This window comes from Salvelinus sp. IW2-2015, unplaced genomic scaffold (genome assembly GCF_002910315.2).
Source record: "Salvelinus sp. IW2-2015 unplaced genomic scaffold, ASM291031v2 Un_scaffold1639, whole genome shotgun sequence".
NCBI lineage: Eukaryota > Metazoa > Chordata > Actinopteri > Salmoniformes > Salmonidae > Salvelinus > Salvelinus sp. IW2-2015.
The window spans coordinates 6,958-17,914 of record NW_019943054.1 but is presented as its reverse complement, the minus strand read 5'-3'; positions in this window follow the sequence as shown (position 1 = coordinate 17,914).

Below are 10,957 nucleotides of genomic sequence, written 5' to 3'. Positions count from 1 at the left end.
TTTGTGGTGATTAAAGAAGCAATAAAACCGGCCTTCTTTAGACTCGTTGAGTATCTGGAGCATCAGCATTTGTGGGTTCGATTAAAGGCCCAAAATGGCCAGAATCAAAAACTTTCTTCTGAAACTCGCCAGTCTATTCTTGTTCTGAGAAATGAAGGTTGTTCCATGCGAGAAACTGAAGATCTCGTACAACGCTGTGTAGTACTCCCTTCACAGAACAGCGCAAACTGGCTCTAACCAGTACAGAAAGAGTCGGAGGCCCCGGTGCACAACTGAGCAAGAGAACAAGTACATTAAAGTGTCTAGTTTGAGAAACAGACGCCTCACAAGTCCTCAACTGGCAGCTTCATTAAATAGTAGCTGCAAAACACCAGTTTCAACGTCAACATTGAAGAGGCCATATCTCAGACTCGCCAATAAAAAMAAAAGATTAAGAGGGGCAAAAGAACACAGACACTGGACAGAGATATGGCTTTTTCAATGCAACTCTGCCTAGAAGACTGTGGCTTCCATCAAGGTCTTTTAGTAATTTCCATTGAGCTAAATTTCACTTTATGGATGTTGATGACATTACATACTGTCAGTGGCGGTTCTAGCTTGTATGGCTCCCTGGGGCGAGACTCCGCCCGCTTCAGCAAAATCAACCCCAACATCCCCCCCAAAAAATAATTTTGCACTGTAATTTTTATTCAGAACATTTGGAACAACACAAATAATAATCATAATTATAAAACTATATAAATATAAACATATTGTCACGCCTGACGATAGAGAGATTTTATTCTATGTTGGTCAGGTCGGGGTGTGATTAAGGGTGGATTATCTAGTGAATTATATTTCTATGTTGGCCTAGTATGGTTCCCAATCAGAGGCAGCTGTTTATCGTTGTCTCTGAATGGGGATCATATTTAGGTAGCCATTTTCCCATTGTGCTTTGTGGGATCGTGTCTATGTATAGTTGCCTGTGAGCATTATTCTAGCTTCACGTTTTGTTGTTTTTGTTCGTTGAAGTTTTCTATTCCAAAATAAAGGATGGAAACATACACAGCTGCATCTTGGTCTACTCCTTATGATGAACGTGACACATATATAAAAAATAAGACTCATAAATATTAAAAAGAAGTAACAAAGACAATAGAAAGAAATTTGTGTTGATTTGGCACTCGAGCATCAATACATTACCATCTCCAAACTGTCAACCAAGAGTCAACACATAAACAAGTCACCTTGGTGGTGTGCATACTGGTTTTATATTATTCTTAATGATTTCACACACAAAAAAAGATATCAATATGTCTGTGAAACCATATATTAATGAATTATGAATGAATATTAGGATTATGAATGTATTATGAATAGTATTATGAAATAGTTATGAATATTATGAGTATTTATGAATTGTATTAATATTATTAATTATTATAATAGTATTATGAATGATTTGGGGTTTTATTTGGTAGCATTTTGCAGTGGGACTGATTTTACTAATTGCATTAGTACTGTACAAAGTTAGAGGTGCACGATTTGATAGATTCCCCGCTCCCCTACCCCGGGCTTCCAATGGGGAGACCGGAGGTCAACCTACCCCGCCCCCTCCCTCCTCGTGAAATGTCCCACTCCAATATTTTTGTGCGGGCGCCCCGTGCTGCTCTGGGCAGCTGCCCTGATACCTATAACCTAAATCCGCTACTGCATACTGTAATCATACATGATTTCCCCGTGATTCCTACAGCTAACATTACCCAATGATCTGAGAACATGGTCAGGTTTATTACTCTCATTAATAATATTAACGCTACAGACGATTACTACCTCTCTTTGTATAGCCTGTACATGATAAATTACTCTCCACATTTACAATACAGCTCATGTAACTGGCTACTGAGACCATGCATTTTCTCACAACTACTGTACCTATTTCAGTAACTCATGCAGTCAGGGTAGCTATACCGAGGCATATTTTTATTGTGGCGTATAAAAGGCATTACTTGAGACTAGGTTTTCTATCCACATTTTAGATATACATAATCACCATTAAAACATTCACACTGAGTATCCATTCAAAGAGCTTTAACCGCTGCATCATTGTCGATAAAAAAATGCAACAATATTAGAATGAATTGGTTCATTTCCATTGACACGTATGAAAACAATAGTCTAATTCAGCCCCATTTCCACAATTGATTCTATGATTAAAGACTGTATGCAGTCTTTAAATGAGCAGCTGGGATGCAATGTAAATTTGCTATGAGAAGTCACATTCGCTCCTGGTGACAATAGCGCATTGTCTCCCACCGCGCTCCAGCTGTTATAGTCTACAAACACTTACACATTTCATGTTTCCATGTAAAATAACATCTCATGCGGATTTGTGGATTTCATTTTTTCTCAGCCTTTCCATATACCAACATCGTGTCTGTGTTCCACGTAGACTCTAAACCTTTAACGGCCTGCAGAAATCAATAAACTAATTTTTAAAAATCCTATCAAAATCATTCTGTTAAAGAGTTTTTAATATGAACAATATCTTGTGTGGATTTGTGGATTTCTTACTTTTGTGGCCTTTCCATTCATCAACATCATGCGTCTGAATTCAGTATAATGCCAGTATAAAAGGGCAACAACCTCAACGACAATGCGATTAAGAGGAGTAGGAGTGTTTGTGTCTACAACAATTAAATCAGAGTAATTACTTTGGTTTTCAATTCAAACATTAGAACCATTTTTAAACTGAGACACTGAATGCATAATTTCCCTGGGTTGGGTCACGGACTCTATCACAGAGCTCAGGGTGAAGGAGAAAGAAGAAAAACAAAAGGCCTTATCACAATCCCCTATTAGCTAGGTAATATATTGTTTGCTGTACACCTGTGGAATCTAACACAATGACGACTGGTAATTATGTGGCAATACACATAAAAGGGAGTCTGGGTTTGTTGTTTGTTGTTGTGGAATGGGTTTACCTTGAGATGACTCTTGTTGAGTTCTCTCTTTGGTTCTCACCCCTTGCTGCATATTGGAGAAGTATGGTATTAGCTACACAGTAATAATCTAAGTAATTGGCAGTATTTAGACAGGGAATAGTTGCTCATAATGCAAATTAAAAGTGCTGTAACAGAGTACAAAGTGTATAACAGTCATCACAAGTAGTCGTTACAGTCACACCTCAACCAGATTTTTTATATAAGTGCTATTCAGGTAGAACCAACATATACAAGACTTTCAACAAGAACAACCCTGGCAGTCCACACATATAGAAGCATTTTGTTTGATAAGCGGTTATCAGAAGCAAGAACAAAAGTTGCGAGTGCCGAAGTTAAGTAGCTGGAGGTGGAGTAGAACTACTGTCCTCCTTTGGAAGGTCTGGAGCATTTCAAAGGAGAATGAATAACAAAGGAGGTTATAATGTCCTGAGGAGGACCCATAGGGCCGTTTCAGCGAGACAATCTGTTGCTCAGTGTCAGTCGGAAATATTAATTGGAGGAGTACATCTCTCAGCTGTCCAGTCCCTACTGATGATCCGTTATGTTTAAGACAACAACCGTATACCGTGGTTACTTCAACACTTAAGATTTTATGAACTGTAAAAATGTTAAAAATGTTCTTAAGTGTTGAAGCTTTTGGTATGTAGGTTACTCATTTCAGAATTATTGAGTGATCATTTTTGGACTGTGACCAGAAATGGTGTTGTGTTTGACCTGTGTTTACCTAAGCTATCTCAATGCATTTTACAGCATATCAACTACAGTWCAAGAGAAGTAGCACTGAATGCCACACGAATACATCTTCTTATAGCAACAGTAGTGCACCTACATGTCTCTTTTGAAAAAACGTTCACTTGTACACTTTGATTAAGGGGATTGTCCGGAAATAAATAATGTTTTTAGAGCGAAACGTACATTTCAATGTATGGACCTAATACTAGTGCTAATCAGATATTCCAGTAATGTCATTGGAAAGTCCTGAATATTTCAGAGGCTCCTCTTAAACTGGTTATGGACATTATCTGAATAATTAAGAACAAAAATTGCAGATTGCAAGAGCTAGCAATAAACAATAGCATGAGAAGTAGAAGCATGACAAGCTGAGAACTCTGTCACTGTCAGTGTCTATTGCACATTCCTCACATCTGCCTTACTCCACTAAAGTGGGTAGTACAGTTCAACTTGCATATTCTTAATTGCAAGATATATATTTGTACTCACAAACTTATAWAAAAATAGAAGGTAATTGTGAATGACGTATCATCTTAATATTAGAAACCCTTTCTTTGGATCACTCATCCATCTGCCTTGCCATCCCATCACATTTAAATATCAATGAGATGGGTAGCAACTCTGTGGCAGTAAATACAGCTCAGTAATTGGTGCACCGTTTTGTCACCTCATGCATAAAACATGAGTCTCTACTCTTGTACTGCATCTTTAAGTTCCTCATCTGGTACCTCGTCATAAATGGTCCAAGGAGAGATTTATCATTTCGCCTCCTGTCAGATGAGGAATATATTAGAAGTGGAGCCTCCATGGAGGATCAGCTCACGATAAATACCATATTTATAATGCCTGGGGAAAGATGATGGCGGCTGATAATTTACTCTCTTGATGTCTGACCCAATGCTGACTCCTGGTTGGGACGAGTGATGGATGCTTTCTATATCCATCAGGGGGAATGTAGTGATTATTGATGAGTAATGTGCAAAATACTATGGAGACGAGTGGATCTTTTGTTTAGGTGCTGTTATCTACTCCCGACAGATGGTTTACATTGACTAAGGAATATGGGCCAGAAAATCGCAGAGTCATCGAGGGTTACTTCAGTCCATGGTTCTGGGGATGCAGGGATACAGATTTTTCTTCCTGCCCAGCACGAATACCTAGTTTAACTAATCCGATTTTCATCAAGCCTTAATTGTTAAACCTAACAGTCACCCAAAAGGTCAAATGTGTCATTATTTCGAGGACTTTGTTAAGCAGCTACTTACCAAAAAAAAACACAAACTACCATTGATTCTGTGTTAATATGAAGGAATGAAAAGGTATCTGTCTTTTGTATGCTAGTGTTGCATGGCAGAAAAAGTTGACTCAATAGTACACTTTGTGATAAAAGCACCACGTTTCACAAAGATGTAGATGTATTTACCCTGAAAATATATAGAAATGGAGTCACAGGAGATTTGTCCCCTGGAGTGCGTGGCAGCCACTATAACAAAACCAAAAAATACTGAAACATTTAAAGACATATTTAGCACCGGCACTCATATCGCCTATATTGGTGACCATTTTAGGTACTACCGGATATGTCAGATTAGCTKAATTGTCAATTTCTCAGCCTCTGCGTATCACAGAAACACAACACTTTGTGTTGACAAATGTTCATAACAAGTGGCTATGGATAAATTTTATCAACTGGGTTAGTTCCTTGGTATCGTGAACATGTAGAAGATGCACTATATACAAGCATAGTCATATAACATCATTTGTTAACAGACTAATAAGCCGATTTAGTGTTTTTAACTTCGCAATAATACACCATATATACAGATATCAGCAAAAAATCTCAAGTTTAAAACATTGGCCGGCGTTACGTGCCAGTAATGTTTTGATACCAAATACATCCTGGCATCTCTTGACCAAGTTAAATACTTCAGCATATATAACCAATTGGATAAAATGATGCAAGTGTTATCACATTAATTAAAAGATAAAACTTATCCTCTATGCAACGCAATGTGGTCAGATTCAAGATATACTTTACGAAAAAAAGATTTAACTCTTGAGAGGTCACAACCCGGATACCGATCTCCTCCCTTCATCAATAGAGACTGATAGCATAGATCTAGCTAATAGCGTCACAGGTAGTATCATATAATCAAAATGGGCTTCATGAAACACAAGTCCAAGGACACCAAATGAAAGATACAGATCTTATGAATCCAGCCAATTCATTTCCGATTTTTAATGTATTTACAGAGGAAGGACAAAATAATGGTATTTCTATTAGCTAACCACCCATAGCAAAAGACAACTTTTTTTTTTGTCCCTAGCATTTTTTTCCATGCAATCATAGCTATCACTAATCGATCCATAATAAAATATATATAGCCACTAACAAAGAAAACAACTTTCATAAGTCATGACAGTGCTGAATAACATAAATTATGGAGTATGGATATATTTTTTTATAAAAAATTTGGCATTTATCAGGTATAAATCACAGTGTAATTGCAGCTGCAATCTGATAATAGCTTGGAAAAGCAAGGCCGGAATAATTTAACAGGAGACCGACGTCAAATTACAAAATACTCATTCTAAACATTTCAGAAAAATACACACGCCTACATGCAATTGAAAAGACAACAGATCTATGTGAATCCAGACAATATTCAAGGATTTCTAAGTGTTTTTAACAGGGAAGACACAATAATGTAATCTATTAGCTAACCACGATAGCAAAGACACAAAACTTTTTTTTCCTCCACCATTTTTTTCCATGCATCAGTAGCTATCACTAATTCACTAAATAAAGATATATATAGCCACTAACCAAGAAACAACTTCAAATAAAAGATGGACAGTCTGATAACAATTATGGTATATAATAATTTTTTTTATTTTATAAAAATTGCATTTTTCAGTATAATAATCACAGTTGTTACCATTGCAGCTTGCAAAATCTGAAATAGCGTTGGAAGCAAGCCGGAATTAATTACAAGAGACCGACGTCAATTACGCAAAATACTCATCCTAAACATATTACAGAAAAATTACACAGCAATACAGCAATCGAAAGACACAGATCTTAGTGAATCCCAGACAATATTTCAGCATTTTCTAAGTGTTTATTACAGGGAAGACACAATATGTAAATCTAATTAGCTAACCACAGATAGCAAAAAGACAACAACTTTTTTCTCACAACATTTTTTCCTCATCACGTAGCTATCACTATTCGACTAAAAAAAGATATATATAGCCACTAACCAAGAAACAACTTCATAAGAATGACAGTTCTGATAACTATTATGTATAGATGGATTGTTTTTTAGAAAAATGCTGCATTTTTTCAGGTACTAGATCACAGTAATGGTACATTGACGCTGAAATCTTGAAATAGCGTTGGAAAGGCAGCGGAAATAATTACAGAGAACCGACGATTCAATTACCAAAATACTCATCATAAAACATTTCAGAAAAAATACACAGCCTAAAGACAATCGAAAAGACAACAGAATCTTGTGAAATCCAGACCAATATTTCAGAATCCTCTAATTTTTACAGCGAAAAACACAATTATTCGTTATATATAGACAATACCACATGAGCTAACATCACACCCAGCAAGTGATCAATGCAAAGGATGATAACGTTGATCCGCCACAAAATTATTAATTTTAATTCACTACACTTTCTCAGGTTCATTCCAGATGAACAGTCCTGTACACATATTACACAATGCATATAGAGTTTGGTTCGAAATGTGCATATTAGCATCAACAAATCGTGGTTATACATGCAGAATAGCTTAAACTGGGCAGAAAATGTCGGCGCCATCTTAGAGAGTGATTTAGTCTAATCATTAAAAATTACATAACCTTGACGCAAGAAAATACAGCGTGGACAGCATTTGAAAGACAAATAGTTGCTTAAATGCAATCGACTGAATTCATTTTTAAAATTAACCCTACATGCGCAATACCAAGTGCGCCAAAGCAGAGCTACCCCAAAAAAATGGCAGTTATGCGTTTACCATTTTTCAACAGAAACAAACGATTTATCAGCATAAATAGTTCTATACTATTTAGCTGAGCTTCCATCAGAAATCTATGGGCAATGTGTCCTTTCTCCAGTTTTTGTCCTTTAAATTCGTCTATTTATTTAGGGTCGAAAAAATGTACCTCTTGTCCTGCGATAATGGCACTTAACGGTTCGCAATAGTAACAGAGGGAAAGTGTCCAAACTCTTGAAAGATGCGTACAAAGAAACTGCACGAAAAATCGCTATTAAACTGAAATAATTTGGTTCAAAAATAACAAAAGATTATTGATGTCTTTAATAGCTTATATCGAATAAAAAACAATGAACGGGAATTATACTAAGGAAGCAAACAGACCAATTCCACAACGATATGCAAGGCTTCCTCTTCGCGCCCGAGCGCAAGATCCAAAGAATGGCCACCCGGTGATTCCAATCAATTTTAATAAACTTTGGGAATTACCCAGAGACTCCATTTCAAGTATCCCTATTCGCTGACACCCCAGGGAAGGCGTATTGCCAGTGCATCTCAACCAATACGAGGACATGCAAATTAATACACAGTCTCAAGACAGCCAGTACAATTCTGAATTCACTGACATACACATAGGAAAATCCTCTAAGTGAGTTCCTTGTTCACCCACAGAACATAATATCAACGGGTTTAGAACTAGAAGTTTTCTATCCACATACTAATAATTAATATGCATATTGTACGAGCAAGAATTGGAGTACGAGGCAGTTTAAATTTGGAGACGAATCTGGACATTATGTCAAAAATTGGCAACACCCCCTAAGTGGCAAGAAGTTAATCTGAGACCGGCGCTCAGAGCACAATCCAGCCAAAGAAATGTGCCATTTTTTGCTCAACAAAAGCTACAAAAACACTATAAATATGCACTACCTTCGATTAACTTCATCAGAAGGCACTCCCAGGATTCCCAGATCGACAATAAATGACTGAAAAAAGTTCCATAAAGCCCATCATTTTAGCCACTTGTTTGTTAGCATGTTCAGCCCAGGAATCCATTTCATGACGCAACGAGCAATCCCTCCAGAACAGAAACTCAAAAAGTTCCGTTACAGGTCGTAGAAACAGGTCAAATGATTATGCAATCATATTTAGTATGTGTTTTACATTAATCATCAAAAAGGGATCTCAACCGGAGAAATTTTATTGTCTGAAGAAAGAGTATTGGGAACGAGAGAGCACTCTCTCTCGTTGAGGCGCAAAAAGAGACTGAAAGTTTCTGAGGACCACTCAGTAAAAATAAGATCTTATGAGCCCCTTCCTTTATAAGTAGAATCATATAACTAAAACTAAAAGACGGTGACATCTAGTGGAAGCCCTAGATGAGTTTGCTCATTCATAACTAGAAGGGGTATCATTTGACACTGTTTTGAAAATCGAGTTCTCATTTCCTTTTGACCTCTTCTCAAGTTTTTGTCTGCCAAATAGTTCTGTTATACTTACATAATATTCAAACGTTTTAGAAACTTCAGAGTGTTTTCTATACAAAGTAATATATAATATGCATGTATTACCTTCTGGGAATAGAGTAAGAGGAAATTCCGTTTGGGCAGCAAATTGTTCAAGTCAAATGCTGCCCTTAACCCGATGAAGTTTTAACCTTTACTATGTGCTAGATACATCTCTTTTATTAGACTTTCTGTAAGACACTGGCGTTGACCTGTGTTCTCATTGACCCTGTGTTCTTGGCAGCAGGTCAGTCGCCTTTAAAAGGGCTAAATCTGAACTATGTGTGGTGCGGATCTAAACGACAATCTGTTAGGAAGCAGAGGTTCCCAAACTTTATAGTCCTGTACCCTTCAAACTTCAACTCAGCTGTACCCCTCTAGCCCCGGTCAGCACACTCTCAAATGTTGTTTGTGCCACCATTGAAGCCTGCCAACATTACACACATATACATTTATTAAACATAAAAGTGTGAGTTTTTGTCACAACCGGCTCGTGGGAAGTGACAAAGAAGCTCTTATAGGACCAGGACACAATAAATAATATACAAATAGATTAATAATTGTTTCTCTGTATTCTGACCGTTTGAGCGACGACATGCACATTTGTGGCCTGCTGGAGGTCATTTTGCAGGGCTCTTGGCAGTGCCTCTCCTCCTCCTCCTCCTTGCACAAAAGCGGAGGTACGGTCCTGCTGCTGGTGTTTGCCCTCCTACGCCTCCTCCACGTCTCCTGTGTACTGGCCTGTCTCCTGGTAGCGCCTCCATGCTCTGGACACAACGCTGACAGACACAGCAAACCTTCTGCCACAGCTCGCATTGATGTGCCATCCTGGATGAGCTGCACTACCTGAGCCCACTTGTGTGGGTTGTAGACTCCGCTCAATGCTACCACTAGAGTGAAAGCACCGCCAGCATTCAAAAAGTGACCAAAAACATCAGCCAGGAAGCATAGGAACTGAGAAGTGGTCTGTGGTCACCACCTGCAGAACCACTCCCTTTATTGGGGGTGTCTTGCTAATTGCCTATAATTTCCACCTTTTTCTATTCCATTTGCACAACAGCATGTGAAATTTTTGTCAATCAGTGTTGCTTCCTAAGTGGACAGTTTGATTTCACAGAAGTGTGATTGACTTGGAGTACATTGTGTTGTTTAAGTTTCCCTTTATTTTCTTGAGCAGTGGTTATAAACTATTTGTTCATTGAAAAATGTTGAATAACTACCACAGGTTAATGAGCAAGGGTGTGTTTGAAAGGATGCCACATAACTCTGCAATGTTTGGTTGTATGGAGAGAAGTTCAGTCTTATCATGATTTTGTTCCCACATTTGAATATAGTTTGCGGAGAGTCCGTGTGAGAAACTCGTCATCATGCAAGCGGTCAGACTGTGAAAAATTATGGTCAGTAAAGAAGCCTTTAAGCTCGTCTTTCAATCAAAAAAAGGTGTCAATACTTTGCCCCTTGATAACCAGCGCACTTCTGTATGTTGTAAAAGCGTTACATGGGCGCTGCCGCATATCATTGCAATAGTGCAGAAAATACACAAGAGTTCAGGGGCCTTGCATTAACAAAGTTAACCATTTTCACTGTAGTGTAAAACGTCTTTCAAGCTGTCAGGCATTCCCTTGGCAGCAAAAGCTCTCGGTGGATGCGTGCAGTGTACCCAAGTGGCGTCCGGGAGCAACTGCTTGCCTTACCACTCCCCATGTTTCTCTGTCATGGGCTTTTTC